Below are 20,066 nucleotides of genomic sequence, written 5' to 3' on the forward strand. Positions count from 1 at the left end.
TATATTATTATAAAACTATTCAAATAAAGCTTCCAATATTCAAGAAAACAGTAACAACAAAAGTCTCCTATTGAAAGACATAATTTATATATAAAAAAAAAAAACTGCTTCAGTAGTAAATTGTTTATCAGTGCTTTTTATTGCAAGATGCAACAATGATCCGAATCCTGTTGATGCATCAATGGTAATAAAACCACAGATAGAGGCTGTAATAGCAAATCAAAGAGCACACCATAAATCAGATCAAATCAGGTTAAAAGTGATGTGTTGAAGGAGAAGCTAACACACATGTACCAAATAATTCATGGTCCAAAATAAAACTGCTTACCAAGAGATAATAGAGTTGAAAAGAATTCCAAACTTTCCAAATTAGCCAGAAAACAGAAAACAAAGAGGGAGCGAGTAAAGTTGTTGAGGGACTAAGTGCCTTGAGATGATGTTTGCTGTGGTTTGGAGCTATATAATAAAAACTGAATTGAACTGACTTGGATTAATACAAGCAGGCTTATTGGTTAAAACACATAGTGAGTGTGACACTCCAAAATTAACAGGTGTGAAATAGAGAAATCCAAGTATAGGTCAGTGCTTGATTTGAGCGTATTCAGTGCTGCAGGTACAGTCTGTGGGGATGCCAAACCCTCACACTCTCCTCACCAAGGCGCCACCAGATGTTAACGTTTTACAGTGTGTTCCATCTGCCTTTTGAATCTTTCCTCATATTTTTCTGGGTCATTAATCTTCTACTTTTTTAGTGTTTTTCAGAGTTTCTCTGACTGAGGACACTCAGTGGTTGTTAGCATTCATACAGATGTTCATCTAGCACAAAGTTAAGACATGGCAGAGAGAATGAATGGAACCTGGACAACAGTGATATGATCTATGAACGGTTCCAGGCGGCGCCTGGCAGGCGCTGTCTCTTACATTAAAGCGTTAATGCTGACATTCTCATGCCAGCACCATAGCTGAGGGAATCCTTTAAAGGACCTCTGCTCAGGAATTACTGATTATCTTATTTTAGATAAATTCCCAGGGGGGAAGGAATGGAAAGAACAAAACAGCTGATTACTTCATGATGATTGATTTTATATCAGTTTTAAAACACACCCACAAAACCCAACACCAACTAAATACACTGATCCAAACATACTCTTTTAGACGTAAAGAAGAGTGAGTATGAGGGGCTGAATGGGAGGGATGTATGAAATGTGCTGTGAAAAAAGTCTTATTTATGTGTTATGGTTCATAAGCAAAGTGACAAAAGAAATTACCTGAGTGCACTTAAGTAAAACAGAATATACTAAGTAAGGTAAGACACAGTGCTTTGAACTACACAAATAAAGGCCTAATTTATGTGAAAGCAAAACATAAAGGATCCTGTGTAATTTGGCTAACATTCCGAAACAGCTCAGAGCAAAAAACATTATTCAAAACAACGATAAGAATACAACTGAGAGTATTAAAGCTGGAAAGATCTGGGCCCTTAGATCAAAGCATGCATACAATGTAACAGTGATCAATAACCAACCAAAGATCTGTGTGACAACACGAGCACAACGCCGTGGCACTGCTGAGGAAAAAGTTAGCAACACAAGGCCACAAGGCTAGCCTAAAAAAAAAAAAAAATGTTTTAATGAATTAAGACAAATAAACAAATAAATAAAACCGTTGTTTGTTGTGTCTTGTCAGATATGTTGAAATTTCTGTTATGTCTTTAGTATTATGAGTTGTCGTGTCAGCTACTTCCTGTTTTATTTTGTACCCACCTTTTTCCCCTTTAAAGCAATACTATGTAACATTTCTACCTTAAAATAACAGCTTGAAAAAAATTGTGCGGCTAGAATGAGTTTTAATATTACGATTGGCCTGTCTCCTATGCCCTTTGGGGGTCTGAGTTGGAAAATCTGCGCTATGTAACTTTTCTGGAGCGGCCCGGGAGCTGAGCGGAAGTACTTTGACTTGCTTTCTGGCACACCTACCGCAAAAACAAATAGACCCCTCTCACGCTCCCAGGTACATTTGATTACTCTTACCTTCTCGGTCGACATAGCTTGCACCTTCTGACTCCTCGCCGGTTCGTCAACAAACGTGAAACGTGAAAGCGAAAGGGTGTTGTATTTACGACAGTGTAACCGTACATTACCTCCAAGCCTGTAGGGGGAGCTCCAGAGTGGGCTTTTTGAGAAGTTACATTGTATTACTTTAATTTCAGCCCATGACTTCCTCCCCTCGTGTGATTGTCTTCCCTGCCCCTATTGTTTCCACATGTGTTTCTCCTCATGTATAAATAGTCCTGTCTCCCTTGTCTGATTGCCAGTTCGTCTTGCAGGTTCCGTAAAGTGAGTTATGATAGCAAGTGTTTCAAGATCAAGATTATTTCCTGTATTGATTTCTGTCCTGGATTATCCTCCGTTTGAGTGCTTTAAGTTTTTGGGAATAAACCTGCTGCATTTTGAGTCCTCCCGTGTCTAACTAAGGTTGTAACATTGTTTTGTTTTTAATTCCAATCTGTATGGAAAAGCTGTTGTTGCATCACATGATGTTGTAAGCAGCTCTGATGTCACACTGTTGGTACCACATGAAGTGTTTCTGATTCAGCTGGAGCAGAAAAACTTAATGCTGATACTGAACTGTTTGTGGACGGCTCAGCATCACCAAACACAGCCACTGGTAAGAATTAAAGAGAATTTAGTAATAAGTACATTGTTAGAATTAAGCAGACTATGATGAAATTGTATCTAAACTCCTCTAAGCTGAAATAAGAGAGGGCAGACAATATTTATCCCAAACAGGTTAATCAGTTACTCATTGAGAAGAAATGGCTGCTTTCTTGATGCTGTGCTGCTCCAAAAATAAAATCTGACCACAAACATTTCTGTCCTGCAGCAAAGAGCAACACAGAAGAATTAAAGGGGATAGAGAATCAAAATCATCTTTTTCCCGTTTTTGGTGTTAGTTCTGAGTCTCCCCGCTGTGGGGAGTACACACGAAGTGCCAGCAAGTGTCAGAACCTCTGTTTCAAGTACTGTACTCCCCTTTTTTGAATATCCCCCAGAAAAAGTGCCAATCCGTTTTTGTGAAAAAGTGATGTCACTTTTTCAGCAATCGCCCCCCCCCACACCCAAATCCACAGCCACCCCGTTTCAGACCCGTCCCTTCGGCGAGAAACAGGAACTGGTGTGCCTTCCAAGGCTGTGAAAGCGGACTACGATCGTTACATATTCTTTCCCCGGAAAGCAATGTTCGCGATCAATGGCTTTTATTTATTTTTAACAGCATCCCCAGTACATACAACCGCCGACTTTTCCTTTGCTCTGCGCATTTCACGGAGGACAGTTTCACATAGCTTGCACGATTCCGAGCAGGCTTCAGTCGGAATTTTGCTCAGAGGGTCAGTTCTAACAGGGACAGACACAGACTGCAGCGAGCTGTGCGCTCCGCTGAGAAGGTGATCGGCTGCAGAGCAGCCTCCCATCTATCCATGACCTGCACGTCTCCAGGACTATGGGGCGAGCAGGTCGGATCACAGCTGACCCTTCTCTATTTGCACCACTCCCCTCGGGCAGGAGGCTTCGGTCCATTCGGACCAGAACCTCCCGTCACAAAAACAGTTTTTTCCCCTTGCAGTTGGACTTATGAACACTTCATAATCACCTCATAACCTGCCCCAGTCACTTTACCATCATTAAAATTGCACTAATGAAGCTGCACTGTTGTTGCTCTGTATATTGGATACTGTGTATTGTTGTACACACCTTGTACATTTTATTCAAATATTTTTATTCTTTATTTTTTATTATTATATCCTATGTTACATGTTTGCACCTTACACCGCAGCAAATTCCTAGTTAGTGAACACTGTTCACTAACAATGGCAATAAAACAAATTCTGATTCTGATGAGCTTTCTTTTCAGTCAGTGTATTACTCTATAGACAAGTTTTTGACCCGTTTCCGCTCTACTTCCTAAACTCCTCCCGTCGATGCTTGCCACTTCCGGTCTGGCGGGCTCCGGTTTGTTTTGCTAGCTCGCTCCGATATCGACGCAGTGAGAAAAAGGATGGAAAACCTTAAGAGAAAAATTGGTTCGGGAACGACATGTCCAGTAGTTGGCTGTACAAACTCAAGAAAGCACTTGAACGAGTGGTTAGATAGAGAGTGCTTTGACAAATGTCCGCATACATGTGGAAAGAGCAATCCAGAGACTGAAGATCTATAAGATTTTATCCCAGACCGTTCCCATCATGGCACGTAAACTGGACAACATCTTGACCATCTGTGCTGGCCTAGTTAACCTGAGAAGTCCACTGATCAGAATGCCTCATGAGGTGTAGAATCTTGCCTGTGTGCCAGCCGCGGCTATTCAGAGACAACACGGGAAGCCGGACAGCCTCTCCCATTCTCTGGCGAAATTGCTACATCTTCAATGTTAAATTGACGATAAAACAGTTATTCACAAAACACAAGATATGCCCAATACTGCATTTACTTTCATAACTACAACATGTTGTCCTGTAGCTTAATGAAGTGATTTGTTCTGAAATCCCCGCTGTTCACTGAGGAAATCACGTTACGAAGCCGCCACTAACAGCCAGGCTGTTTTCAGTGAGAGCAAGGGCAACCGAATAGCGCCAACACCTACCTGCATTTCATAATGAGGTTGCCAGATAAGCTCTGAAACGACGCCAATAAGGGAAAAAGACGCATTCTAAACCCAGCATAGTAACATAGCTGTTTCAGAGAGCCTTTTAGGGAGGTTCTGAGCCATTACAGACCCAACCAATTTTTTTTGGGCTACATATCACATCACAGAACAAGGATTAATGCCCCATTCAACCATTCTCTATCACCTTTAACATACGGATGAGACTAAGGTTGTGTTCGAAACCGCCTACTACATACTACATACTTGAAAACGGCATACTGATCGATCAGACAGTATGCAGAGCGTTTACACACAGTGCACTTCACTCCTGCCCGAGCCGAAATCAGCCAGCCTGAAAAGCTGATTTCGCTTAAGCTATAAACTCTGTAAATATATAACTTTAGCAACATTTGAAACATTTTCAGGCGAAAAAGTAGTCATTTAGACCCCCAAGGTGTTGAAAATCTGACAAAATACCAGCTATTTACAATTTTGTTCCCACGAATTCGGCGCTGCTAAAGCTGGCCGCAGTGAGCAACGCACTTCCGGTTATGCCGTTTTGACTGCTCTCGTCCCGTTAACGGAATTTGACCGTTCAAATGGCGATGGGCGACGTCACGTTACGTTGCATCTTGGGTAGTTTGAGTGTGACAAGTAACCTCATGATGAATTCTAAACATTTCGGCGAATCTAGTATGCATCTAGTGTACATCCGGGAACTTAAAAAAGTATGACTAGTAGGAATAGTAGGAGAAGTAGGCGGTTTCGAACAAAGCCCAAGTCTCGTCAGGGCGGTGTATGATACCAGAATTAAAGCTGCGGTCGGCAACTTTTTTTTAGTCATATTAGCTTGAACTGTCATGGGATTCTGGAAGTAGAATATTAAATAGGCTGTTTAGGAAAAATAACGAAATCTGTAGCTCCCTCTGAAGCCTGTAATCATGCTTGCAAAAACCGAGCTCTCCCGGCTGTTTTTAACCAATCAAGTTAGGGTGGAGGAATCCTACCTGTCAATCACAGCTTGTGCACACGCTGCTGAGCGTGAGTCTGCCCCAACTTGTGTGCGCTCACACTGGTGTGAACTCACGTGCACAACCTCGTCCACAGAGGGGGAGGGGTTTGGGGGGCGATTCGGAGCTTGTTAGAGGTTGGGGGAGGGACCTGAAAGTTGTATCAGTTCGAATTTTCCGACTTTAGACTCGGAATTTTGAAAACCTGCCGACGGCAGCTTTAAAGATGGTTTGATAAAACTTCAAATTCTGTCAGTCTTTTGTCATCTTTTGTCTCGTTCCGTGTTGTGTCTCCGTGTTGATGTGTTCTCTCAATGGTTTGAAGTTTTTTCCATGGCAAAATAAGTTGATGTTACTGCATTTCTAATTAATGCTTTGCAGCAGGTTGGTGATTATTTATCATTAAATTGGCTAAAAACGTGGTTTATGTCAACCGGCCAGTTGTTTTCAATTCAATTCAGTTTTATTTATAAAGCGCCAAATTACAACAAATGTCATCTCAAGGCACTTAGATAATATCGTCCAATTCAAGATAATTGGAGTTCAATTCATCCATCCATCCATCCATCCATTATCTATACCGCTGAATCCGTCGATCGGGTCGCGGGTGGGCTGGAGCCTATCCCAGCAGTCAATGGGCGAGAGGCGGGGTACACCCTGGACAGGCCGCCAGTCCATCGCAGGGCCACATAGAGACATACGAGACAAACAACCATGCACGCTCACACTCACTCCTAAGGACAATTTAGAGATGCCAATCAACCTAACATGCATGATTTTTTGGACAGTGGGAGGAAGCCGGAGTACCCGGAGAGAACCCACGCATACACGGGGAGAACATGCAAACTCCACACAGAAAGGCCCCAGCTGGGTGTTGAACCTGGAACCTTCTTGCTGTGAGGCGATGGTGCTAACCACCACACCACCGTGCAGCACGAGTTCAATTCATTGTAATCATAATCCAATGAAATCCAATTAATTAATTTCAAAATAATCCAATTCATTCATACAGAGCCAATTCAAAAAACATTTTCCTAACTAAGGAAACCAACAGATTGCACAGAAACTTGTCTTCAGTCCAATCTCCCGTCCTGAGCGTGCCTGAGGCAACTGTGGAGAGAAACGACTCCCTTTGAACAGGAAGAAACCTCTGGCAGAACCATACTGTATCATTGAAGTTCCCCGAGATTAAATTTGCTGTGGCTTGGCGTTATATGAATAAACTGAAACTGAAAAAACCTACAGTATAAAAAAAAAAAGATTCTGTGTGAGTAATAATTTAATGTTATGTGTGAAAAGGCCTTTAGTTACTCACAGGCATTCTTGTGAGAGGAAAATGCATGCTGAAAAATGCTGAATTAATTATAATATGAGCTGAGGAAAGGCTAAAACATGTCAGACCAATAGACACAGCATCCTTGTTACCAAAGTAAAATACACAAACTCTTGCCTGCTGCTCAACAAAGCTGGAGGAGAAGAAAAATTTCATCTTCAAAATGAACGGCCAAAAACCACGTCCAAATCTTCCTTTTTGAAACTTTAAAAAAAAGACAAATTGTCCATGGTTCAACACAAACACACATTCCATTTTAGCCAGTATATGCAACAACGTACTTCACTCATCATCTTAAAGGGGAATTCCTGTATTTTCAACATTAAGCCTCTTTTCTGAGTCGTCTGCAATGTTTTAGAACCCCCCTCACCGCTTTTTTGATGTTTACTGCTGTCTCCGGTATTTGCCTAATTTTGATTCATCTCAACCTGCTTCAGAATGGCAGGTCATATGCATGTCCTAAAAGGTCCGTAAAAGCACAATAAACGTCCGTTTTCAAAATCATCAACTCACCGGAGTGGTTACTGGTGTGCACTGGTAATCCATATCAAATTTCGTTGCGAAAAGTTGCTTCTGTCGTGTTTTATTTGACATTTTGTACTGGATGTTCATTGATATTACTCCGCCACCGCGAAGAAAGTAGTGCGAGCATGAACGAGCTGCCAAATAGCTATCGCCAATAGCAAGCCGGAAATGTAGGACATTACAATCACAGGTTTCTGTTTCTGTTACTCTGAAGATCTAGAAATTAGGGGGAATGTTTATGATTGCTGCTTAAAAAAATAAAGGGAACGCTAAAATAACACTTCCTAGATCTCAATGAATGAAATATTCCAGTTGAAAATCGTTATTCATTATATAGTGGAATGCTTTGAGAACAAAATAACATAAAAGTGATCAATGTGAATCAAAATTATTATCCATGGAGCTCTGGATTTGGAATCCACTCAAAACAAAATTGGAAAAATCACATTACAGGCTGATCCAACTTCAGTGGAAATTTCTCAAGACAAGTCAAAATGAGGCTCAGTAGTGTGTGTGACCTCCACCTGCCTGTGTGACCTCCACCTGCCTGTATGAGCTCCACCTGCCTGTATGAGCTCCACCTGCCTGTGTGGCCTCCACCTGCCTGTGTGGCCTCCACCTGCCTGTATGAGCTCCACCTGCCTGTATGACCTCCACCTGCCTGTATGAACTCCACCTGCCTGTATGAGCTCCACCTGCCTGTGTGGCCTCCACCTGCCTGTGTGGCCGCCACCTGCCTGTATGGCCTCCACCTGCCTGTATGAGCTCCACCTGCCTGTGTTGTCTCCACCTGCCTGTGTGACCACCTGCCTGTGTGGCCTCCACCTGCCTGTGTGACCTCCACCTGCCTGTGTGGCCTCCACCTGCCTGTATGACCTGCACCTGCCTGTGTGGCCTCCACCTGCCTGTGTGGCCTCCACCTGCCTGTGTGACCTCCACCTGCCTGTCTGAACTCCACCTGCCTGTGTGACCTCCACCTGCCTGTGTAACCTCCACCTGCCTGTATGAGCTCCACCTGCCTGTATGAACTCCACCTGCCTGTATGAGCTCCACCTGCCTGTATGGCCTCCACCTGCCTGTGTGACCTCCACCTGCCTGTATGAGCTCCACCTGCCTGTATGAACTCCACCTGCCTGTATGAGCTCCACCTGCCTGTGTGGCCTCCACCTGCCTGTGTGGCCTCCACCTGCCTGTATGACCTCCACCTGCCTGTGTGGCCTCCACCTGCCTGTATGGCCTCCACCTGCCTGTATGACCTCCACCTGCCTGTATGAGCTCCACCTGCCTTTATGACCTCCACCTGCCTGTATGAACTCCACCTGCCTGTGTGGCCGCCACCTGCCTGTGTGGCCTCCACCTGCCTGTATGAGCTCCACCTGCCTGTGTTGCCTCCACCTGCCTGTGTGACCTCCACCTGCCTATGTGACCTCCACCTGCCTGTATGACCTCCACCTGCCTCTGTGACCTCCACCTGCCTGTATGACCTCCACCTGCCTGTGTGGCCTCCACCTGCCTGTATGATCTCCACCTGCCTGTGTGGCCTCCACCTGCCTGTGTGACCTCCACCTGCCTGTATGGCCTCCACCTGCCTGTGTGACCTCCACCTGCCTGTGTGAGCTCCACCTGCCTGTATAACCTCCACCTGCCTTTGTGGCCTCCACCTGCCTGTATGGCCTCCACCTGCTTGTATGAGCTCCACCTGCCTGTGTGGCCTCCACCTGCCTGTATGGCCTCCACCTGCCTGTATGAACTCCACCTGCCTGTGTGACCTCCACCTGCCTGTGTAACCTCCACCTGCCTGTATGAGCTCCACCTGCCTGTGTGGCCTCCACCTGCCTGTGTGACCTCCACCTGCCTGTATGACCTCCACCTGCCTGTGTGAGCTCCACCTGCCTGTATGACCTCCAACTGCCTGTGTGGCCTCCACCTGCCTGTGTGGCCTCCACCTGCCTGTATGACCTCCACCTGCCTGTGTGAGCTCCACCTGCCTGTATGACCTCCAACTGCCTGTGTGGCCTCCACCTGCCTGTGTGGCCTCCACCTGCCTGTATGACCTCCACCTGCCTGTATGAACTCCACCTGCCTGTGTGACCTCCACCTGCCTGTGTAACCTCCACCTGCCTGTATGAGCTCCACCTGCCTGTGTGGCCTCCACCTGCCTGTATGACCTCCACCTGCCTGTATGACCTCCACCTGCCTGTGTGACCTCCACCTGCCTGGGCTCCTGATGAGGAGGCGGATCTTCTCCTGAGGGATCTCCTCTCAGAGCTGGATTAAACCTTCAGTCAGCTCCTGGTGCAACGTGGTGTTGGTGGATGGAACCAGACACGATGTCCCAGATGTGCTGGACTGGATTCAGGTCTGGGGAGCGGGCGGGATTCAGGTCTGGGGAACGGGCGGGATTCAGGTCTGGGGAGCGGGCAGGATTCAGGTCTGGGGAGCGGGCGGGATTCAGGTCTGGGGAGCGGGCAGGATTCAGGTCTGGGGAACGGGCGGGATTCAGGTCTGGGGAGCAGGCGGGATTCAGGTCTGGGGAGCGGGCGGGCCGGTCCGTAGCATCAATGCCTTCATCATGCAGGAGCTGCTGACTCACTTCAGCCACATGAGGCCGAGCGTTGTCATGCATCAGAAGGACCCCAGGGCCCACTGCACCAGCATGTGGTCTCACACTGGGTCTGAGGGTCTCATCTCGGAACCTAATGGCAGTCAGGGTACCTCTGGCTGGCACATGGAGGGCTGTGCGGAGGCCCCACAGCATTACTGACCCACAGCCAAACCGGTCATGCTGGAGGATGCTGCAGGCAGCAGAACGTTCTCCACGCCGTCTCCAGACTCGGTCACGTCTGTCACATGTGCTCAGCGTGAACCTGCTCTCATCCGTGAAGCGCACAGGACGAATGGCGAATCTTGGTGTACTCTGGCTATATCAAAGCCTCTACTCCAATCTACACATTGATGGCTTAATTGGGTGGCTGTAAAAAAATGCAAACAATATAAACACAAAAGTGCCCAGGGTGTCACACCATCTAGCACTGCTGGAGCCAATATTGAGCAGACTACACTCATAATAAACTAAATGCTGCAGAAATTAAAAGCAAGAGCAGACTGGATTTTTCAGATTTTTATGTCTTAAACACTAAAACTAAGTAATAAAGATGTTTAACTTAAAGGCAACTATATTGATTTGTTTGCATTTATATTGATTTGTTTCACTTTAGACCACTTAGTAAAGTTTACTTGTTTGCACTGGTAGAATATTTTTATTTTTCTTTGAATAAAAATGATGTTTTCTAGAAGATAAACTGTCTACGAATAGTGTGTGCTATTCGACTTGGTAGAGCAGCTGTGCCACTCGACAACTTGCAATAACAACTGGACCGCTTGCACTATCTAGTGGACCGCTCACTATTGACTGGGTAGCGTATGCTAATTGTCTAGATAGCGCAGCTTGACTGAACTGGACTGTCTTGTTTGAATTGTATTGCCTGCCATAATCACCAGGCACCTTTCGGCAAGGCAATCATCAGCAGGGCAGACTACCAACACAATCTGAGCCAAGCCCTTACTTAAACAAACCGCAGTGAAGCGAAGTCATGTATCCACAGAATTTATGTTTGTCCTTTCTTGAGAAGGACATAAATTGGATTTCCATAAGCCTCTCTGAAAACACTGTGAGCAAAGACAAATAACAAATTATATCTTACAATTCAAATAACTATCTTATCAGTTATGTATATGACTGTAAACAAATAATTTACTGACATAACATTAGGCATACAAATGTGAAAAAACTCCATCAGTGACATGACTAATTCATTTTCAAAATTACAGTTTTACTGTTGAATGCAAATTTTTGCACGACGCCAATGAGAGCACCACATTTAAACATTTCTCCATTAGAATAAACAAATCACGCCTGTGAACACAGTAATAAAACATAAAATCATACATATCCAGTTCGACACTTGATTAGGAAACCATATGAGCCACCGTCAGTGTTAATAAAAATTCCCTCTTTTCATAAGAAGGGTAAATAAAAAAAATGTAAAAACATTATTTAAAAAAGGGGACTAAAAACCATAAAACCTTCGTTTTCGAAGCAGTATCCTTATGATGCCTTTTATACTTGTCATTTACAGGATGTAATAATCATGATTACTAAGATTACGAAAACTGTTCACATGTCTGCCTAATCTGAGTTAAATCAACATATTCCTGCTACTTTAATTTAAATATTCCTTACTTCAAATATGACCTTATTCAGGTATATGCAATCAGAGAATACTGTCTACATGATAGTGTGTTTTTATGAACAAGGTCTTAATCTGGGTAGTATCGGAATATTGCTATTCATGCAAACGTAGACATTGTTAGGCATATATTATTGCCCAGTGGTATTGAAGGGGCAGTTTTTTGGGTGGGAATGACAGGTAGCAAACTCACTTCATGGAAAGGAGAGTGTTTTATTTTGTCAGAAATATGACAAAAGTCTGTACATTCCAACATTTTTCCATTTATTTTGATTGTCCTGTGAAGGTATTGTTTTTAAGGAGTCCCTGGTGAAGCTTTAAGGGGGAGTCACCACTGTAGACACTACAGCACATGATTATCATCATTTGCCTTTCATCCTTCATTTTCCATACCTGCTTCACCTATTCCAGCTGCCATCGGGGGAAAGACAGGGTACTCCCTGGACAGGTCTCTAGTCTATCGCTGGGCCAACACAGAGACATATGAGACAAACAACCATGCACACTCACAGTCACTCCTACAGTCAATTTCGAATCACCAATTCACCAAACATGCATGTTTGTGGACTGTTGCAGCACCTAGGTAGAACCCACGCATGCACGGTTAGAATGTGCATACTCCACACAGAAAGGTCTCAGCCAAAATTCGAGCCAGGATCATTCTTACTGTGAAGGGACAGTACTAACCACAACACCACCATGCATTGCTGCACCACATCACCAAGATTTGAATTTGGGTTAGTTTTCAGAATCCAGATTTAACTCTTATTTGACTCAAGTTGCACATCCTCTTCCTACAGTGTAGTATAGTACATATATTTTTGCTCACTCTACTGTACTATAATTATACCAGACCATGACCCCCAATACTGAGGTCTGTACCAAACCATGAAATAACAAATGTGTATCATAACATCACGAACAACTACACATTTTTGTGGAGAAAACGTATTTTCATATATCTTCAACCATGGAACATGGAAAATGTTTGTCCCTGTCTTTAAAATTCAGAGTAATTAAAAAATATGATTTGGTGTAATCCCTGTTTAAAGGGGAACTCCGGGGCATTTGAAGCGCGTTTCCATTGCTAGAGGTTGTCAAATACTGATAGTAGGAAACAGAGAGGTGCAAATCTGCGCTCCCTGTGTGGAGATCGCGCTGTTCGGACACCCTGTCATGCGAGGCTAATACGTGGTGGCTAAGGGGCAAGAGCTAACCCTTCCACGTAAAACAACAACTTGCACACTGCAGAAACGTCACACCACTTTATAAACCATCCGACAATAAAGTCACAAGCCTTACCATCAAAACCATATGTGTAGGAGCCATAATTATTTTCTTTATATTTTTTGTTTTCATTATGGTTATTGGTTCACTTTGATTTGTGTTTTTTGTTTATTGGTTATTATTGGACGTGGGTGTGACATTGGGCGTGTGTGGTGCGCAATTGGAAGCCTTTAATTAGCCCTACCTGGCACCTGTGCGCGAGTTCAGTTTGGCGTGGGGTGAGTACGGGGGAAGGCAATCCTTTTGTGTACCGCACCGCATCGCAACGCACCGCACCGCAACGCACCGCACCGCACCGCAACGCACCGCACCGCACCGCAACGCACCGCACCGCAACGCACCGCAACGCACCGCATCGCACCGCACCGCATCGCACCGCACCGCACCGCTCCTTTGTCTCAACGTTTTTGCTCTATCTTGCAATCGGAAATGACTATTGGAGTCATATTGGATGATATGGAGAGCAATAAACGAAAGAAACCGGAATGAGTGTGTGGACATTATATCATTGAGTGCGCGTAAGACAACCGATTTCCCCCTGCTTAGCCCACAGCGGCGCTGAACGAATTGGCGTTGGATTTAGCCGCAATATTAGTACACAAAAGGTGAGCGCCTATTTGTACGCCAAAGACGCTCATAAAGTGAACATTTGAACTTTGATGCTGAATTTCTGAAAACGATCGTCGTATTACTACTGCAATTGGAAGAAGAATGTCACGTTGTTCCTGATGTCATCGCTCCGTCTGCTGTGCAACGAGACGATTGGAGAAGCTGGATCTACGCACCTGACGGCGGCTCGCTTTGATTCATTCATGATTCGCTTCCTGGAAAACTTCCGAGAGTAAACAACGGCGTCTTCATCAAAGCCTCATCGCTGGAATTAAAGTCGCTTCCTGGACAACAACCTGGGTAAAGCATCGATTCATCAAAGCCTCATCGCTGGAGTCAAAAGGTATTGCACAGTTTATTGACTATCAGTGCGTGGTGAATACTGCATTCGGCGTGTTCAACATTAGCTTTCCTTGGTGGATTAAATGCGCCCATCATAGATCGTCGTTGGAAAAGAGGTAAAAACTTTGACTGAATCGTATGGGATTATAGCTCTGTTTTGGATTTCGTGGAGGTCCTTGTGAACGCACGTTTCAAGCGCCTGTTACCGTGGATTATGGACATTGTTGCTCATTGCGCTTGCGAGTGTCTTCCTATGGAACGTTGTAATTCATTGCTGCTGTGAATTGCCTACGAGGGTAGCAAGGTGTTATTGGAACATTTCTATTGCTTGTTGCTGGACATTGTTGCATATTGCATTTTACTGATGGTGTTGCCCTATGAACATTCCTGCTGCTTTGAATTATCGGTGAACTGCTGTGTGCTTATTGTTCTGCTTACTGTGATTAATTGCTGCTGCTGCTTATGAGTGTTGGTTGAATTAATTTTATGGTGTTATGGTAATCAATGTATGGTCATTTATTTGAATGAAAAATGAGTACTGCTGGGGTAAATGAGTGTCCTGAAGACAGCCTGGTTCAAAATGAAGGTTTAGAAAAAAGACAACTTAAACCTACTGTCAAAGCATTAGCACTCAAAATGGAAGGTATTCAAAAGGAAAGACAAACAAAAATTAAAAAACTAAAAGGGTTAATGAGTACAATAAATGACCTTATGCAAAACCAAAATGAACAAAGTGTAAAAGCCATACAGTCTCACCTGGAAAATTGCCATGCACTTTTTAAAGATGCAACTCAGCTCCATAACACTGTCATGCCAATGCTTCCCGCAGAGGAGCAACAGAAACAACATGCTTGGTTTACAAAAGTGTATGAACACAATGCATCCTTTATTGAAAAAGTAACAAAATGGATCTCTGTGACTGAACAAGCTGTTGTAGCCCAAGATCATTCAGAGCCCTCACTCACTGCAATTGCACGTGAGATTGCACCTGCTCATGGAAATGCTACATCTAAATGCAATAGGAATGCTGGAAATCTTGATGCAATGGAAACTTCTCCTATACAACAGGACGATGTACAACCAAGTGACAGCATTTCAAATATCTCAGTCCGATCTAACACTTCAAAACGATCCAATACTTCAACCACCCGCTCAGCACGCATTCAAGCCGAAGCAGAAATGGCTGCACTCATGGCTAAACAGAAATGGTTGCAAGATAAGCATGCATTGGAAGAGGAAGAACAGCTGCTCAGGAAAAAGAAGGAAAAGTTGACTTTGGAAATGGATATTGCTGCAAATGCTGCCAAATTGAAAGTCTTTGGAGTGACTGACTCTTGCCCATCTGATGTGAGCAAAAGTAAATCAAACGGGATGAATTCTTACCTGGAAAGAGAAAGGAAAAAAGTCAATCTTTGTCCATTAAATGTGGAAGCTGAGACGTTTGTCCCAAAACCATCAGTACAACAACAACAATGTCTTACTTCAGCTGGAGACCACATACTGGGTGCTAGGTCCAAAGTGAAACAATCACAGGTCATACCATCTGCTCAACCACCAACTCTGACAGTAAATATGGTACCACAATCCCAAGTCATGTCTACTTACCTGCCTCGAGCCCATCCAAAGCCTCAGTTTAAGCATCACCAAGCTACATCTGGAATGCAAAGTTCTGAGTCTAAACACCTGGCAGCAGTCCTAGAGAAACAGAATGAGATCACATCGATGCTAGTGGAGCAGCAGTACCATTCTTTACTCCCAAAGCGGGATATGCAAACATTTGATGGAGACCCATTGCAATTTCAAACATTCATGAGGTCATTCGAACACAACATTGAGCAAAAGACCTTCAGTGCCAGAGATTGCCTGTACTTCCTCGAGCAATACACCAGAGGGCAGCCTCGAGAGTTGGTGCGAGGCTGTGAGCATATGCCTGAGGTGGAGGGATACGCGAAGGCAAAGTCACTACTACAGGAGCAGTTTGGTAATCCCATGAAGATAGCTTCTGCCTATATGGGAAAGATACTTGCCTGGCCAGTTATCAAGTCTGAAGACGTCAAAGCACTTCAGGCATACAGCATCTTCTTAAGGCATTGCAATAATGCAATGAGGGGAATTCATTTCAGTTTGGAACTTGATGCACTAAGTAACATGCAAACAGTGATGAAGAAGTTACCCTACAGGCTCAAAGAGAGATGGAGGGAAGTTGCTTGTAATTTACAGGAAATGTCAAAACGCAGAGCTTCCTTTCATGACATTGTTGAGTTTGTGGAGAAGCAAGTTAAAATCGCAAGTGACCCACTGTTCGGAGATCTAATGTCACATGATCCTCCAGGTGGTGCAAAGAGAGACCTGAAACAGTTTAAATTCCAACCTTACTCTGCCAAAGCAAAAGGAAGTAGTTTTTCAACCACCATTGCTCCCATGAACAAAAACACAGAGAACCATACCAAGAAGTCAGTATGTGATGACAAAAATAATGTCTCACCTGTCACAAACAGTTGCTTGTTCTGCGGAGCAGGGCATACCTTGGACCTGTGCTTCTCATTGGAAAGGAAAGCGCACAGTGACAAGATGACTTTCTTGAAGGAAACTGGTGTGTGCTATGGCTGCTTGTGCATTGGGCACAGAAGTAAAGACTGCACAAAACGTCTGTTCTGTAAGGTGTGCAATTTGAGGCATCCTACATTGTTGCACATCTACTCAAAGCAGTCACAACCTGGTACAGCAAAGGTGAACCAAGGCGGCACGGGAGACAGTGGAGGGGCCAGTGGCAGTGGTCCAATCTCTGTACAGTCTAGTGGGCTTACTGGGGCCGGAGAGCGTGATTGTACACTTGCCATCTTGCCTGTTCAGGCGAAATCTACAAAAGGGAATGAAGTAGTCACAACATATGCCTTCCTAGATCCAGGGAGTTCTGCTTCATTCTGCACGGAACGTCTCATGAATAGGCTGAACGTCACTGGAAAGAAAACTGGCATCCTCCTCAGGACAATGGGTCAGGAGAAAGTTGTCAGTAGCCACATTGTGACGAACCTGGAGATAGCTGGACTGGACATGGACTGTTTCTGTGCACTGCCAGAGCTCTTCACACAGAAATGTATGCCTGTCCATCAAGGAAACATTCTGAAACAGGAAGATCTTCTGAAATGGACGCATCTGAAGGATGTGAAGCTAACAGAGATTGACTCTGAAGTGGACCTGCTAATTGGAACAAATGTCCCCAGGGCCTTGGAACCTTGGGAGGTAATACGAGGTGCAGATAGTGGCCCTTACGCAGTGAAGACCATATTGGGATGGACTGTGAATGGTCCACTGAGGGGGGACTGCACTGAGGACTCTACATGTGTCGAACGAGCAGCCACGGTCAGCAGAATTTCCATCGTCACACTTGATGACCTGTGGGAGCAACAGGTAAAGATTGACTTCCCTGAATGTGCTCAGGATGAGCAACCAGGCTTATCCAGAGAAGACACTCGGTTCATGGAGTCTGTGAAGGAGTCAGTGAAGTTGCTGGATGGGCATTACAGCATTGGCTTGCCCTTGAGAAAGGCAGACACAAAGATGCCCAACAACAGAACTATGGCAGTGCAGCGTGCCTTGAGCCTAAAAAGGAGGTTCACAAAGGACAGTCTGTTCCACACTCAGTACACAGACTTCATGAGTGACATGATGGCAAAGGGCTATGCTGAGAGAGTGCCACCAAGAAAAAAGAAAAAGAGAAAAAAAAAACCAGACTGGATTCTTGGAGAGACCATTACTAAATTATGTCTTCTTCAGGAAGCAGAGGACTAATTAGCTGTATGTATGACAAATTAAGAGTAACACAACTTAGAGAAAAATTCATTAAAAGATTATTCTCAGGAGTTCTAGATCCAATAATAGTAACTAATAGTGGCTATAATATTGGTTATACGTGTTGTCTCCTACATATTTGGTTAATTGTAATTATGACCTGAAGCATAATTAGGGGCCGGAATGTAGGAGCCATAATTATTTTCTTTATATTTTTTGTTTTCATTATGGTTATTGGTTCACTTTGATTTGTGTTTTTTGTTTATTGGTTATTATTGGACGTGGGTGTGACATTGGGCGTGTGTGGTGCGCAATTGGAAGCCTTTAATTAGCCCTACCTGGCACCTGTGCGCGAGTTCAGTTTGGCGTGGGGTGAGTACGGGGGAAGGCAATCCTTTCGTGTACCGCACCGCATCGCACCGCACCGCACTGCACCGCACCGCATCGCAACGCACCGCACCGCACCGCTCCTTTGTCTCAACGTTTTTGCTCTATCTTGCAATCGGAAATGACTATTGGAGTCATATTGGATGATATGGAGAGCAATAAACGAAAGAAACCGGAATGAGTGTGTGGACATTATATCATTGAGTGCGCGTAAGACAACCGATTTCCCCCTGCTTAGCCCACAGCGGCGCTGAACGAATTGGCGTTGGATTTAGCCGCAATAATATGCATGGTTCTCACATTACTGGCATGGGGACGTTACAAAACAACTTTATAAACAGCATGTAACTCACCGGTTAGTTGTACGCTCGCGCATGTGAAAGCCCAAAAGAGTCGATGGACGATAATCCCATATACAAAACAATTATCTTCTCTAGAAAAACTGCGCTCAAGTATTTAAAACATTACAACAATACATGCCCAGTAATATTGTTGTAATGTTTTAAATACTTGAGCGCAGTTTTTCTAGAGAAGATAATTGTTTTGTTTATGAGATTATCGTCCATCGACTCTTTTGGGCTTTCACATGCGCAAGCCTACCGACAAGAGGTAAGTGACATGCTGTTTATAAAGTTGTTTTGTAACGTCCCCATGCCAGTAATGTGAGAACCATGCATATGGTTTTGATGGTAAGGCTTGTGACTTTATTGTTGGATGGTTTATAAAGTGGTGTGACGTTTCTGCTGTGTGCAAGTTGTTGTTTTACGTGGAAGGGTTAGCTCTTGCCCCTTAACCACCACGTATTAGCCTCGCATGACAGGGTGTCCGAACAGCGCGATCTCCACACAGGGAGCGCAGATTTGCACCTCTCTGTGTCCTACTATCAGTATTTGACAACCTCTAGCAATGGAAACGCGCTTCAAATGCCCCGGAGTTCCCCTTTAAGAGGCTACTTAACAAGCACTATTCGGATACGCTGTCTAAGCTCTGCCATACAGAATTCCATGCTTCTTTCTCACAAAGAGAATAGATTTGATCACCTCTTAAATTATTGCTTTTCACTTCACATTGTTTATGTTATTGTATGCCCTCAATCGTCTCAGATCAGAGCCCTATTATAGAGATTTAACCCTTTCAATCTGGTGCGTTTTCTGTTATTGTGTTATTCTGTTATAGTCATTGTAACTACACTGTCTATCTTTGTGGTTGAGATTTGAGGAATGAAGGAGAAACACAAAATGGTGTAAATCAGAGCAGAAATTGCTCCCTGCAACTTTCCAAAAAAGAAAAATTTTCAAATTAGCCACTTGGAATGGCCCATTTTGAAAACTTAAATAGAAGTTTCAAACAGAGGATTTTAGCTGCCTTACCTGATGACCATCTTATTCATTTGCACACAGACAATTGGTTGGGTGCTTTCCATTTATTGAGTGTTATGCAGCAGAAGTGGTATTGAATGTAATTGAGCTGTTGAACAGTTAACACTTAATTAGCACAGGTCTAAAGTACTTCTGCCTTTCAAACCTTTATGTGGCCATTTAATATCCTGAAAGGGATGATGATGTGCATTTGTTGTTGTCTCAAAGCCCTGACGCATCATGTCTTCAAAAAAATTAAAACATATTTTCCTCTACCAATATAAGGTTGGAAAACAGATTGTGGGGGCAAGACAGTGCAGTTAATGTGTTTGCTCTAAACATTCTGTACTGTTTTTTTGGAATGAACCAGGAAAGATTGCTTCAATCCTCACTTCTTCATACAATGCCTTGCTTCCCTGACACATATCAACAACGGTAATATTATTGGGAAACATGACGGGTTAAAATCAGGCCTTAAACTGATAAGATAGAAGATATTCTGACTTATTAGTGAAATTAATCTATGATAAGA

The 20,066-nt window shown here is 44.0% G+C and overlaps 1 protein-coding gene across 1 annotated transcript in view; it reads right to left on the bottom strand.

Moving 5' to 3' along the window:
• Positions 1 to 20,066, bottom strand: part of LOC142399471 (phospholipid phosphatase-related protein type 4-like) — a 75,459-nt gene that overhangs the window by 13,282 nt on the left and 42,111 nt on the right. The gene's annotated exons all lie outside the window — the stretch shown is intronic.

The sequence above is a fragment of the Odontesthes bonariensis genome, chromosome 14, assembly GCF_027942865.1.
Source record: "Odontesthes bonariensis isolate fOdoBon6 chromosome 14, fOdoBon6.hap1, whole genome shotgun sequence".
NCBI lineage: Eukaryota > Metazoa > Chordata > Actinopteri > Atheriniformes > Atherinopsidae > Odontesthes > Odontesthes bonariensis.